Raw genomic sequence first — 14,575 nt, 5'->3', positions numbered from 1 at the left:
TTGAGGAAAGCAGATCTATGTGGGTGGGCCTCATCCCATCAGTTGAAGGCCTTAAAAGCAAAGGCTGAGGTTTCCAGAAGAAGGAGTTCTGCCTCCAGGCTGCCTCATAGAAACCCTGCCCGAGTTTCCAGTTGGCCGGCCTTCCCTGGAGGTTTCAGATTCAGTCCTGCAGAATCCACTGTTAGCTGAATTCCCAGGCCGCCTGCCCCCACCGACTGGGTGAGCCAGTTTCGTAAAGTCAATTCTCTACACTCACCCTGCTGGTTCCATTTCTCTGGAGCTCCCCACCGAGCGCAGTGGCTGTGTGTGTGTTCCTTGGGGATGCCTGCTGAGGAATTTAGGGTGAAGTATTGAGCCCGTAACTGCTTTTCAACCAGTTTGCTGAGAGACAGAGGGGCGGTGGGGGGAGAGGGAACCGGATAGGTGTAAAGGGATGTGAGAAAAGCGTTACTCGCTGAGCCCAGGAGATGTTCACACAGCGCCCACCGCACGGCCTCCGGCTCCTCTGCGTGTGCAAACATCTTTCTAACCCTCCACCTGCGTTTCCACTGGGGGCCTCGTGGGGGAGGGCAGGGCGGGCACGGTCGCCGGGTCACACACGTGTGCCCGGCGTCCCCCAGGCCGCAGCAGGGGTGAGGGCATGGGGGTGGAGGGCAGAGTGGTGTTCTCGAAAGGCCCTGGGCCTGCCGCGTGTTTTGCCCACAGGGCTCTCGGTGACACCTCCCCGATGGCCAGAAGACCAGTCTTCATCGCCCGCCCTGCGGCCCTGAGCCTCCGGCGCTGAGGAGGGGAGCAGAGGCTGTCCTGTTGGATCACGGGGAGGAGGCGAGGCCCCTCTTCTGGCCCCACTTGTCTGCCTGACCTGGCTCCTCTGCGCTTGACCCAGTTGTCATTGGGGTGAGCTGGGCTTGTGGTGGGAATCTGAAACATGACATTGTCATGCGGGAAGCAGATGCCACCCTGGTGCGCTCCGTGGACAGGGGACGACGGTGGCCGAGAGGGGGGACCAGGGAGCCCAGCCAGACCCCAAGGTGGGGGCGGGGCCTGAGAACACACACAGCAAGCGCACACCTGCTTGTCCGGGGCCGGGGAGGGACGGCAGAGTGACCTCCACTGACCATGCTGACGGCCTGGCTTTCCCCAGCTGTGGACACGTGACAGCTCCCAGGCCGGGCCAGCTGGGCACCGTCATTGGCCATGCCACCGGCAGAACCTCCAGAGCAAAACCTAGAGCCTCGGGGTCCCGGGGACGGGGCGGGGCCAGCAGAGACGCTCCGGGGCAGAGTGGGCTTTTGTGTCTCCCTCCAGGTGAATTCTTACAGAATCTGGCTTTCTGTTTTTATTTTTAAATTTGTTTAATGTTAATTCATTTTTGGATGAGAGAGAGAGAGGGAGAGACAGAGCGTGAGCAGGGGAGGAGCAGAGAGAGAGGGAGACACAGAATTGGAAGCAGGCTCCAGGCTCTGAGCCATCAGCACAGAGCCCGACGCGCGGCTCAAACCCATGAGCTGTGAGATCGTGACCTGAGCCGAAGTCGGACGCTCGACCGAGACCCCCAGGAAATTTGGCTTTCTTAAAAACGACACACTTTGGCGGGATCTGGACATGGAGAAGGTGGTCATTGCCCTGCTGTGGTGGACAGAGGGCACGGCTGCCTTGTCAATCATTTTGGTTCTTGGTTCAGGGGATAATCAGTGGGGAGAGGGTCCTGTGATTGTGGACAGGCTGTCGGCAAAGACGGAGGCACCTGTCACGGCAGCTCTGGGTGGAAACGGTGCGGGAAGGGGGGGTGATCTCGTACAGATGCTCCATTTCAAGGAAGGAAAGACCATGATACCCGCCCGTGTCTGTGGCTGCGTAACAAATACCATCTACTCCACCGCACGGAGCCCCACAGATGCCCCGGGTCACATTTCCCGGAGGAGTCCGTTACCTGGGACCTCTGCTTGGCGTCTCAGAAGCTGAGACCGGGCGGCAGCTGGACAGTGGGACCGAGGTCTCACTGCTTCCTTAGTAGTGTCCGTGGGAGCCACTCCTGGCTCTGGAGCCACCGCAGAGGCAGTCACCGGCTCAGCGCCTCCTCTCCCGGCCAGCTGGAGTGCCTCTGCTTCGTCCTCTGCACACAGCCAGGAACGTTCCGTGCTTTTAAAAGCCTCGTGCGTGGGACGCCGGGGCGGCTCAGTCAGTCAGGGGTCCAACTTTGGCTCAGGTCACGATCTCACAGTTTGTGGGTTCGAGCCTCATGTCGGGGTCTGCCCTGACAGCTTGGAGCCTGGAGCCTGCGTCTGATTTTCTGTCTCCCCCTTTCTCTGCCCCTCCCCTGCTTGCAAGCAGGCTCTCTCTCAAAAATAAATAAATAAACATTTTTAAAAAAATAATAGAAGCCTCGCAGGACTAGATGGGACCCAGCCGAGTAAGGGACCACAACCACAGGTCTGACATCATCACATCCCCGGCTGGCCTTGGGTGGCCCAGAACCCTGCCCGCCACAGTGGGACTGGCACCCCCAGGGATACATCTGTTTTGTCCGGTATGGCCAGATTCAGTTGTTTGCATTCCCCCAAACATCAAAACACCTGTTTCATATTTTTGAGCTTGAGGAACATGGAATCACTAAGGTTGTCTATGCTCAGAAAGAAAAACTCAAATCTCTGCCCACAGCCTGGCCCTCTGTGGGGTTCTGCTGTGTTGCATTTCAGGACCCCCTACGACCCGAGGCAGGTTACCGCCTTCACGTGATTCTTTCTGTGTCCGATTATAAAGAACACTTTACATCACTACTGAAGTCACAGGTGTGACGGGCTAGTTATCTTTTGTTTCCATAACATACTCTAAAATAAATACACAGCTTTTAGGTTACAATCTTTGCTCACTTCACATCTTGGATCACCCTGGGAAATTCTGCTTTGCTCTAAAGAAGAGATCTGTTTCGGCAAATTTCATGGAAATATTACTCTACGGGGAGAGGATTTTACGCTGCTCGCTGTATCTAATTCTTAGATCAGGTGCGTGTTTTGAAAGCGTTCCATGGAAACTTCTTTCCCCAGGAGGTGGGGTCTTACAGGCTTGGGGGTCCGGCCCAGCTGCCGGCTCTGGTTGCCAGTTCCCCACCAGACCTGGAGGCATGCGTTTGGGAGAAGTAGCCACCACCTTCAGGCAACCCTGCCACTGCTAACGGGTCTGGCAAGTCTCGCGCCCGGTGCCGTCCCTGCGGGGGTGAGCGCTGAGATCGGCCCACGCGGATTAGCTGAGCCCGGGACGGGGACTGCCTGGATGTTGACCGAGTGCAGGCACATCCTGGAGATACAACAGATTCCTTCCAGACCGCTGCAAGAAGGCGGGTACTGCAGTCGTGCAGGTCGGGTGAATTTCTGGGTTTCCCAGGGCATAAAAAGTCCTATCTGGGGGCACCTGCGTGGCTCAGTTGCTTAAGTGTCCTGCTCTTGATTTCAGCTCAGGTCATGATCGCACGGTTTGTGACTTCGATCCCTGCATCAGGCTCTGCACGGATTGCACGGAACCTGCTTGGGATTCTCCCTCTCCCTCTCTGTCTGCCCCTCCCGTGCTCATGCTCTCTCTGTCTCTCTCTCCAAATAAATAAATAAACTTCAAAAAACTCATGGCTGTACTCTCCTGTAGTCCAGTCAGAGTGCAATAGCATTATGTCTAAAAAATGTACATACCTGAAGTACATGAAATATTAAAAATATTTTATTGCTAAAACTTGCTAGCCATCACCTGAGCTTTCAACGAGTCGTAATCACGGATCACAGATGGCCGTTAACAAATATAACAATTAAAGCATTTGAAATGTTTTGGGGCGCCTGGGTGGCTCAGTCGGTTGGGCGTCTGACTTCGGCTCAGATCATGATCTCACAGCTCATGAGTTCGAGCCCCGCGTCGGGCTCTGTGCTGACAGCTCGGAGCCTGGAGCCTGCTTCGGATTCTGCGTCTCCCTCTCTCTCTGCCCCTCCCCCACTCACATTCTGTCTCTGTCTCCCCCAAAAATAAATAAACATTAAAAAAGGAAAACATTTGAAATATTTTGAGAATGACTAGAATGTGACACAGAGACGCTAAGTGAGTAAATGTTGGGAAAACGACATGGGGAGACTTGCCTGATGCAGGGTTGACACAAACCTTCCCTTTGTAAAAAACGAGTTATCTGTGAAACTCAGTAGAACAGGGGATGCCGGTAAGACCGAGCCCCCGGGCCGACGTGGGTCCGGTCCAGGAGCCGAGCCCTCCGTGCCCTCTACTCCTGTTGGAGGGACAGAGATCCCGGCCGGGTCAAGTTTCTGGGATGCCGCACGGTCTCTTTCTGAGCTGAACGCTTGGCTGTGTTTGTGGCCCAGGTGAGCCCCACCTGCCCCCCACGTGAGTGTCAGGCTGTGATTGAATTTATTACTTATACCCCGTGGACTCTGCGTGACTTGGAAGGGCCTGCCGTGCTGATGGTGCTGGCGTTTTGTGGTGTTTAGGGGTGTAAGGGGTGGGTCACATCCCTACCCTGGTCTGCAGGCTCCTTCACGAGGTCTGGAGTGGGGAGGGCGGGGGCTCTGTACAGAGTGTGGAGGCGGGCTTCTGAGATCGCACCAGACCCGAGCTGCCTCGACCAGTCTGTTAAGTCAAGGCAAATTACTCCCTGGGCCTCAGTTTCCTCATCTGTGGAATGGACGGGTAAAGGATCACGGGGCAGGTGGTCAGTATTACGTAGGGTAACGTGGAAGCTTTAGAGCCAAGCTTGGTTGGCCCACGTCTCAGATGAGCGAGTGGCTCCCAGGGGCATCTGCACAACATTATAGTTCATCCTGTCGATTGAATCATCGTTTCTGACACATCGAGAAAGACAGGAGTTTCAGATTTCATTGTTCACTCTCTCCCCAGTATCTGAGTAAAAAAAAAGGGCCCGTAATCAAAGGTGGGCAGCCCTCCCTCCCCTAACACACACACAGTGGACTTGACCTTGGAGTCAATCTCAGGGCTCCGTGAGAAGAGCTGACCCCAGACTCACATCCCACACACTTTGACCGCAGGGGCCCCTGCCCTCCCGACGGGGCACCTGGATGGGCCCTCACCGTCTTCCCTTTGGATTGAGGCAAGACTGGGAGGGAGGGGGACAATTCCACATTGACACCCTGTTCATTTTCCACGAGCAGGTTCTGGGTTGGACAGAACAGAAGTTACTGTGCCCTGCTAACACTTGCTAGGGATTCTGGGTGGACCTCACCTCGGGGATAGAATCCGGTCTGCGTTCGCTTCTAGGACATTCTCCCATCAACTCAGGATGCCAGGAAAACATTTGAAATGTTTTGAGAATGACTAGAATGTGACACAGAGACGCTAGAGACACAGAGACGCTAGTGACACAGAGACTGGGCCATACTGGCGGCCCAGTCTTTTGAACTTTCTGCTGTCTGTGCACCTGCTGGTGGCTGGAAAAGTACCCCCCCCCAGTTCGGTGACAGGCCTGCCTTTAATTTCATAACATCAAATGGGGTCCCTCACGTTTCCAGCCATCCACTCACATTTCCTGGTCCGTTCATGTCTCGTCCTAGAGCCTCCTGCCCATCTTCTCTCTCAGCTGATCACCTTGCTTCCTGTTTCACCGAAAAAGAAAAAAAGGAAAAAAAAAGAGCCGTCACGACACGTTCCTCCCATCCCACCAAGCAACACACAGGTGCATCTGACGACGGATTCTGTCCTCCCTCCTGTTACCATGAACCGCCCGCTCTCCCATCTAGACAAACTTCTCTTCTTGTTCGTTAGATCCCACGCCTTTAGCAGACTGGTCCGGAAACGCTCCCCTCTCTCTCCTGCATAGTAAAACTTCTCCGCTCTTGTGGAACACTAGCATCTGCGTAGCCACGCACGGTACTTTTACCATTTAGAAGAAGAAGAGTAACACAGAAACAAAGTTTTGACTTCACATCCATCTCTAGCTACAGCCCTGTGCTCGATCTTGTCTATGCTTTTCCTCCCCGTATCAAAGGACACGGATGCCTAGAACTGCGTCTCCCCAGATGCCTGCGGCCAGCATTCTGGTGAGATTCTTCATGACACGTGGAGGACAGAGGGATGTAGGGCTCTCACTTAGGAGCAAGTAGCTCCTGGGCATCCTGACCTCCTTATTCATGCCTCAGGGCCTTTGCACATCCTGTTCCCGCTGCACAGGAACCTTTTTCCCCCAGAGAGACACGTGGCTCACCTCCTTCTTTCCAAAAATGCCGTCATCTCACCTGGGCTGTCCTGACCATCCTCTTTAAAATTTCAGTCTGCAGCGGTCCTGGGTGAGTCTGTCGGTTAAGCATCTGACTTTGGGTCAGGTCATGATCTCATGGTTTGTGAGTTCGAACCCTGCCTCGGGCTCTGTGCTGACAGCTCAGAGCCTGCTTGAGATTCTCTCTCCCTCTTTCTCTCTCTGTCTGTCCCTCCTTAGTTCGTGCTTTCTCTCTCAAAATAAGTAAACTTAAAAAAAAAATACTAAAAAATTTTTTTAACCTGTTCCTTGTCACACCCCCAAGGCTTTCTAGTTCCCTTTCCTAACTTACTTTTTTTCAAATGTTTATCACCTTCTTATGCGAATTCATATTTCTTTCTTTATTGTTTGTCTTTCACCGGAACTTACACGCCTTTGGCAAAGGGCTTTCCGTCTGTTTTACCTGCTGTTAAGACAATGCCTGACATAGACTTCCGATTTCTTGCTGAGTGATCCAAATGAATGAATAAGATGTTATTCAAAGCACTTTGTGAGGCGTAACTCTTAGGTTCTGGTAAGTCGAACTTTTATTATTGTCATCGTTTAGATACCCTGTTTGTTTTCATTTCCTATTCGAGTTCAGAATGGGTGAAGAGAGGGGCGCCTGAGTGGCTCAGTACGTTGAGCGTCCGACTTCGGCTCAGGTTGTGATCTCACGGTTCATGAGTTCGAGCCCCACGTTGGGCTCTGTGCTGACAGCTCGGAGCCTGGAGCCTGCTTTGGATTGTGTCTCCCTCTCTCTCTGCCCCTCCCCTGCTCGCACTTTCTCTCTCTCTCAAAACTAAATAAACATTAAAACAATTTAAAAAAAAAAAAAGAATGGGTGAAGAGGTGGTGAAAAATGTCCAGATTGTGGGGGTGTTTGTTTGCTTATGGCTATTTCCTTTGTCTCTTGTGTTTGTTACCGATTTCTGTTTTTACTTCAGTTTGCCTGGAGTGTGATGTTTGCCCTTGTTTACCTTCTCGAGTGTTCCACGGCTCTCAGTCGATTTGTCTGCATTATTGTCACTTGGAAAAAGTGACTCGTTATGTTATTTTGGTCTTCCAAAATTTATTTTTTGTCCCCTTACTCCGTTACGAACTGAGTGGCTCAGCTCTCTGTTAGTACGCCTTCTGTGTATCTTTCCTTGTAGGGCTGGTTTTAGCTTTTAGGAAGAGTGCAGCTAGTGCATTGGGGGGTGGAGATTCATGCCTGCCAGGCACGGGCACCGTTGTGTCTCAGCTCCGGACTGTGCCCTTGTCTCTGGGAAGCGTCCTCCCTTGTCTTTCTTGACGCCATTTTCCTGAACCCTCCCCTCGTTAGACTGTGACCTGCTTTCTTTCCCTTCTGCATTCGCTGCTGTACCTCTGCTCACCCTTCCACCTTCAAAGATTTTGACTCTATTCAGGTGTATTTCTAGCACACAGCACACTGCTTGGTTTTGCTTTGTGACCCAGTCGTAGAGTGTCTTTTTCTTTATATGTTAATCTAACGCATTTACATCTGCTTGTTTGACATCGTTTTATTTCTATTTCATATTATGCATTCTGTTTTTAATAGCATTGAAATCTTGGAAGCCTCGATGTAAAGGCTTCCTTTGATAACTCGTTAAAGTTATAATTAAATCCCAAGCCCTTAATCCTCCATTTCTCTGGATAAAATCCACTGACTCCTTATCATAAGCAATGACAAATGTATTATATTTCCTTCCCTTCCCCACCACCAACAAGCCATTTTAATCTTATTTTTTTCCTTAATAGTTCCTCTTGTATTTTTAAAAATGTATTTCTCAGGGCACCTGGGTGGCTCTGTCGGTTAAGCGTCTGACTTCAGCTCAGGTCACGATCTCTCAGTTCTTGAGTTCGAGCCCCGTGACGGGCTCTGTGCGACGGCTCTGAGCCTGGAGCCTGCTTCGGATTCCGTGTCTCCCTCCCTTTCTAACCCTCCCCTGCCTTGCACTCTGTCTCCGTCTCTCTCTCAGATATAAATAAACGTGAAAAAACTAAAAGAAGTAAAAATGTATTTCTCTTTCAACTCATTCATCAGTTTTAGTGATCTGTCCTGATCTCTGGTTCTCTAATGAGGAAGCCACCATGCCCACAGTACCTATCAAACTTTATCGACCCTCCTCTCTCAGTTACTGTTATGCAGCTGTTACTGCATTGTCACTCTAGTCCTGCATTCTGTTCAGTATCCACAGTCCTAGCTTTGTTTTCCTCTTCGCCCAACAGTTAGGTAGGCGGTGCTCCCCGCCTGCCCTCCGCTCTGGCTTCTCATCCATCTGCCCACGGTCTCAAGTGTCTCCTACAGGGGTGTCTCAGATCATTGTGTATTAAAAAAAATACCCCTGGCCTTTGAATTGAACAAGAGTCTGCTTGAGTTCAGATGGCCTTGGCTCTGTTCTCTGTCCTTGAGGACTCTGCAGGCTTCACTGAACTGCCTTCCAGCGTTAGCCAGCTGCTGTTGGAGTCTAGCTGAAAGCTTCTCGGGTCCAAAACCACGGTCGTCTTGTAGGATGTGTCTCACGTTGATTGCTCCGTGCTGGTGGCTCCTAAGACACTAAGGGAGCGTAAGTCTTTATGAGTTGAGGAAAGTGATCTACGATTATATTTTAAAATATTTATTCCATCTCGGGGCGCCTGGGTGGCTCAGTCGGTTAAGCATCTGACTCTTGGTTTTTGCTCAGGTAATGATCTCACGGTTCATGAGGTCGAGCCCCAAATCGGGCTCTGTTCTGACAGTGCAGAGCCTGCTTGGGATTCTCTGTCTCCTTCTCTCTCTGTCCCTCCCCGACTCATGCTGTCTCTGTCTTTCTCAAAATAAATAAATAAACTTAAAAAAAATTGTTCCGGGGTACCTGGGGGGGGGGGGCTCAGTCAGTTAAGCGTCCGACTTCAGCCCAGGTCATGATCTCACGGTTTGTGGGTTTAAGCCCCATGTCTGGCTCTGTGCCGACAGCTCGGAGCCTGGAGTCTTCTTCGGATTCTGTGTCTCCCTCTCTCTGTGCCCCTCCCCTGCTTGCACTCTGTCTCTCTCTGTCTCTCAAAAATAAATTAAACTTGAAAAAAATTTAAAAGATAATTGTTGCATCCTACTATTTAAGCTCTCTGCCCTAGGGACAGTGTGCGTATGTTGGATTCCCACTGTCGGTCTTGCCCATCTCAGACTTTCTCTCCAGTCCCTCAGCTCTCACCTCATTTCCTTCCTTCCTATACTTCACGCCCTTCTGATGCAGCACCCATGTTCCTTGTGTTTCTTCCAAGGTGGCTTCATTCCGGGAGAAATGCGCCTTTCTCGAGCTCTGCTGGCCCCTGGTTTACTCCTACCAGCCTCCTTGTCCTTCCTGGAAACCTTGTATCTTCTCTTTCCCATTTGCTTTACCAGGGCAATTTCTTCATCGCTGTGTTGACTTCATGGCGGTACGTTCCTTCACAGTTCATCAGCTCTGTATCAATATTGTTTGGGGGCGGAGGGGGGCGGAGAATGTTCTTTGTCTGAAACTTGATTTTTCTGTTGTGTTCTTCCTTTCATTTCATGTAGTTTAACTGATTAGATCCCATATCCGCATTTCATTATATATGTTTAAAAGAGATGAGTTCTTCCTGGAGAAGTCACTGCAAAGTATTTCCCAGAGGAAGGGGGACAGGCTGTTCCTCGTTTGCAGGGCGTCCTTTGACGACGCGGGTTCGGGTGCGCCATGGGGTTATTTTGGTCTTTGTTTGCCCCATCAGCAGAGATTGTAGCTCGGAATCCTTACTCTCGGAACCCATCCTTCCTCACCAACACACAGCTCCCAGCAAACATGGTGTGTTTCTCTGCCTTTCCAGCTTCGTAAGCACTTGCACAAATTATGATACGGCAAAGCACACCTGCCATCCGATTTTCATGATTGCCAACGAAGCAATCCAGGAGCATCACTGACTCTGAGACGGCTTCTCCACCGGGTTTTCTGGTACCTTCCCTCCCACGTCTCCAAATGCCCTGTTCGACCACCGCTGGCTCTGGGCAGTGCCCCATTCTGTCTTACAGCTTAGGGTTTTGAATCTCTCCAGAGTCACCAGAGAGGTGGTTTCTGCTTCCCATCTTCCTCGCTGCTGTCGGATCTTGCAGAAGCCACGAGAGAAACAAAGATTTTTTTGTGCCGTCGTGTGAAAACCAGATACGGTGGCGTTCGGACTAAGCTTAGAATAACTCGTTTGGGGTATCCCTTACCAGGTTACATCTTAGCACTCCCCAGACAACTTGAAGACCTGCGGTAAACCTGTTCTTTGATCTGCTTTTATCAAAGCTACTGTTTCTCAGAAGAAATGGATTTGCAAATGCATCGTAGGCACCGAGGGCTTCCAACCACACTCCTTCGCTCCAGCAGCTCATCTTGGAAGAACCGCCCTACCTGCTGGAGCCATAAATACTCTGCGGGAAGATTTCATCAAGAAAGTACAAACGTGGGTGAATAAGAGCAAATAAAATTTTTTTTTTTCCTAAAAAACGCCCACTCATAATAAGTAGCAGGCGTATGCATGGCTATCGTCATATCCGGAGATGCAACTAAACAGACACGCGGGAGTCGTCAATACTTTAAATAACGAGGACGGCTGTCCGGCCTCAAAGCTTATTTTAAACTCGTTCGGGACAGCATCATTGTATCCACGGCACAGGAAACCCCGCGCGGGGGTAGCGCTCGCCAGGTAAACGTAGCCGACTTCTGTCCACGATGGTGACAGGTGCACGAAGTCCGTGATGGTAACAGGTGCGTGACTGCAGCCTTCTCCAAGTCGTGCCGTAGTGCCCCACAGTGTCCTTCTCCCTGGGGTGCGGCCCCCAGGCTGGCACTTAAGACCTTGCAGCCACTTTGTGCAGACGCGTTCACTGCCTGTCTCTCACCAGCCTTCGTCTCAGACTTCCCCGAGTGGATTGAAAGAGGGCTCCCGGGGCACCTGGCCTCCTCAGTGTCGGGAGACCGAGCAAGTCTCGACTTCACGCCTCAGTGCTTTCCAGTTACTCTTGTCTGCCTGTCACACCGAGTGGAGGGAAATCCCTGGAGAAAAACACAGCAGGGACATTCAGCCTAATCATGGTCACTGAGACTGTTTTTTCCCTAATCAGAATCAAAGTCGACCTTCATTAGCCTTCTTGGTCTTGCTTTGTGACACCAGTTGTGTCTCTATCTAAGGATGAATAATTCATATCAAACATCAGGTGGGTTTTCTTTCCTAAAAATAGTTCCCAGCGTCAAAAACAACAACCACCACAACCCATTTTCTTTCTTAGATTCCAGATCAGCAGGCTTTCTCCTCCCCCCACCTTTTCTTCTTTCAAAATAATTCAAGCATTTCAGGCAGATCAGAACATTTGTCGGAAACATTTTCAAGTGCGTTTCTCCCCACAGTATCAGGACTTCAGGGTGTTTGCATGAATGGAACCCTGGCAGCTAGAGACAACCCTGCCTGCAGCCCATTCTGGACTGGAGGCTTTGTGAACATGTACTGGGGGTGGCAGATTACTTTTGACTGATTTCTATCATATCTGATTTTTTCCTGCTTGTGCCCGCTCACGCCCTTATGTGCTTTGGAGAACAAACACATCTTTAGAATTGACATAGGTTTGAGCACGTTTTGAGAAACCATGTTATCTCAAAGTACTGAACCTGCGCCATCCAGTGGGGTGGCCAGGAGCCCATACAGCTGGTGATGTGTGAAATGCAGCTAGTCCAAATCGAGATGGTTGTGGGTGAAAGAAAGAAAGAAAGTAAGAAAGAAAGAAAATGAAGTCTCTTACTAGTAATTAGCTTACATTGGCTGCATGTTGAAATAATATTTCCTTCTATGGGGTTAGATAAAATATATTATTAAAATTAATTTTACTTTGTTTTTTTTTTTTTTTTTCTGTAATGTGGCTACTGGAAACTTCGAAATTTCATAAGTGGCTCACACTGCTTACAAGAAGCATTATATTTCTTTGGGACAGTAGTGATCTAGACACTAGCCCAGGCAGATTTCTGAGTTCTGGGTGATGTGTGGGGTCTAGAAAGGTGGGAGAGAGAGGGGGAGGGGGGGGCTCCTGTTCAAAGAAAGGCAGCCTTAGTCCTTCTTCCTGTGCAGAGTCACTGGCTGTGCAACCTTGGCCAAGTGACCCAGCCTTTCTGCACCTTAGTTGGCAGGGCTGTGAAAATGGGTACCATGATGCCTCTTTCAAACATCGTGAGGGTTAAGTCAGGTGATAAATAGAGCATCTGGCGTAGAGTGAGCCCTCACAAATTTGGCAAAACGAAAGGACTTTTAAAGCACATCTCTTATTTAAACAGTTCTGGCAGCACCATTCATGAAGCATCTGCTCATATGGAGCACAAAAAAAGACGCCTGTGGTGTCCCGGGGGGAGAGCACCGCATCTCAAACAGGCGATCCGACACACCTCCGGCAGGAAGGCAGGTGCACCTGGCGGCCGCTCCACAGCATGTACCGCCTCCCGCACAAGAGGTAGAACCCGTCAGCCCAGAGCTGCCTGCCAGCCAGCAGAGTTTCCCGTCACCCCCGGGCGACCTCGGACTGGCAATTCGAAGTTTTGTACGGCCCGGGTACTTTCTGCCCAGACTCCGCCGTCCCCTGGCCTGGGCATGAAGCCTTCGTGCCGGGCTTTCTCACGTTCTTATTTGTTCGGGCGAACATCCTAGCAGTTTGCACACTTAGAGGCGTTTCACTTCACGTACCGAGGCAGTGATTTCCAACAGTGCGACAGGGCCATCGTGGAGAGCGATCTGAGAGGGTCAGGAAAGACGCTGAGTCAGGGCCAGGCTTCAGGGAAGGTGCCCAGCGCCCCCAGACCTCAGCGAGGCAAGGGCATCTTGATCTCTGAGGTCACCACGAGTGTTCTGGAGGGGCTGTGTCCTTTCTGGTACCTACATGGGACGCGAGACCTCCCACTTAAAACTCCCACCTTCTGCACTTTATGACAGCCACGGTATTCACGAAAACGCCTGCTCTCGGAAAACTTTCTAACTAGTGATGCTGCGAATGTGTCCTTAACCCACAGAACTTCTCTCTAGTGAGTTGTTGGTCAAATCGCCCAAGAAGGAAGAAGCAGACGGAAGCGGACACCTACGTTAATAAGTCTTTCTATTGCTGTACGTGTTCCTGAATATATGTATCTGGCTGTTCTCACATATTTGTGTTTTTAAATTTACTACGATGTATTTACTACGAGGAAGTACACGGAATTGTGCTTGCCCCGATGAGCCCTGGTGTTCACATCCTTGTGTTGTCCCCTCTGAATGAACTTGACCATATGCCTGGCTTTGGCCAATGGGACGCTAGCAAGCAAGGCAAAGAGGCTTTCAATCTTTCTATATTGCATTAGTCTTTTGGGAACACCGTCTCGTGGAGCCCCAAGTCTCACGTCAAGAGCTGCGGCTGTGTTGCTGAGAAAACCATGTACAGGGAAGGGTGTCCAGGCAGCTCCAGCCGGGTGTAGAGGCCGACCTGGATGTCCCATCCCCAGCAGCTCCCAGCGCCCAGCCCAGAGAGCTGACTCAGGGGGAGTGCCGTCACTGTTTGCACTCGTTAAATGGCAACGCTGCTGGCCGTACGAGATGGAGAATCGAGACAGTACCACTTACAAACACTGCTGCAAGATGCAAGAAGATAAAGTTACTCATCAAAACACATGCAGTAAGGGCGGGTTGAATGAATCACCGAGGAAGTCCACAGAAAGACCGGGGGCGGGACAAATGACAAAGCCCCCGGTAAGGCCGGCTTCCAGAGAAATGCTCGGCATGGCGTCCTGAGCGGTGACAGGTGCACTCAGCTTCGGGGACCGGAACCAAATGAGGAGACATGAGAGCCAGGAGATCCACGGCGTCCAGAAGGAAAAGCACAACGGACCGCTGCTCCGAGCGTGGATACCAGGCAGGGAGAGTCGGAGGCCGGGCCAGCCTATTTCCCGCAGGCCTCCCTGAGTGGTGCCGAGTGCAAACGTCCTCTTACCTTCCTTAGATTGTGAGTGATGGAAACGCAATCAGAAAGTTGCGCAGAACCGAGATACTCTATCGCCACCTACGTACCTGCACAGCCAGGACCCAGGTCCGGAAGGACCACTCTGCCAGTCCCTGAGGACCTCCCCCACTCCTGTCGCTACCCCTGAAGATAACAATTATCCTGACTTTGATGGAAATCACTTTCTCGCTTTCCTGTTACAACTGGACGCTGTGGAGTGCTGTTGCCGGGCTTGATTTTTATCTTAATAAAAGCATGCAGCGCGTACGCCTCGGTAAACGCCTTGTTGTATTTAGCTGTGGATCATTCCTTCTCCTTCCTGTCTAGTTATGCACCTTACAAAGACA

At 51.1% G+C, this 14,575-nt stretch overlaps 1 protein-coding gene across 2 annotated transcripts in view; it reads left to right on the top strand.

Moving 5' to 3' along the window:
* AUH (AU RNA binding methylglutaconyl-CoA hydratase) overlaps positions 1–14,575 on the top strand; it is a 454,909-nt gene that overhangs the window by 314,776 nt on the left and 125,558 nt on the right. The gene's annotated exons all lie outside the window — the stretch shown is intronic.

The sequence above is a fragment of the Panthera uncia genome, chromosome D4 (genome assembly GCF_023721935.1).
Source record: "Panthera uncia isolate 11264 chromosome D4, Puncia_PCG_1.0, whole genome shotgun sequence".
Classification (NCBI taxonomy): Eukaryota; Metazoa; Chordata; class Mammalia; order Carnivora; family Felidae; genus Panthera; species Panthera uncia.
The sequence above is the reverse complement of the archived record's forward strand: the minus strand, read 5'-3'. Positions and strand labels throughout refer to the sequence as shown.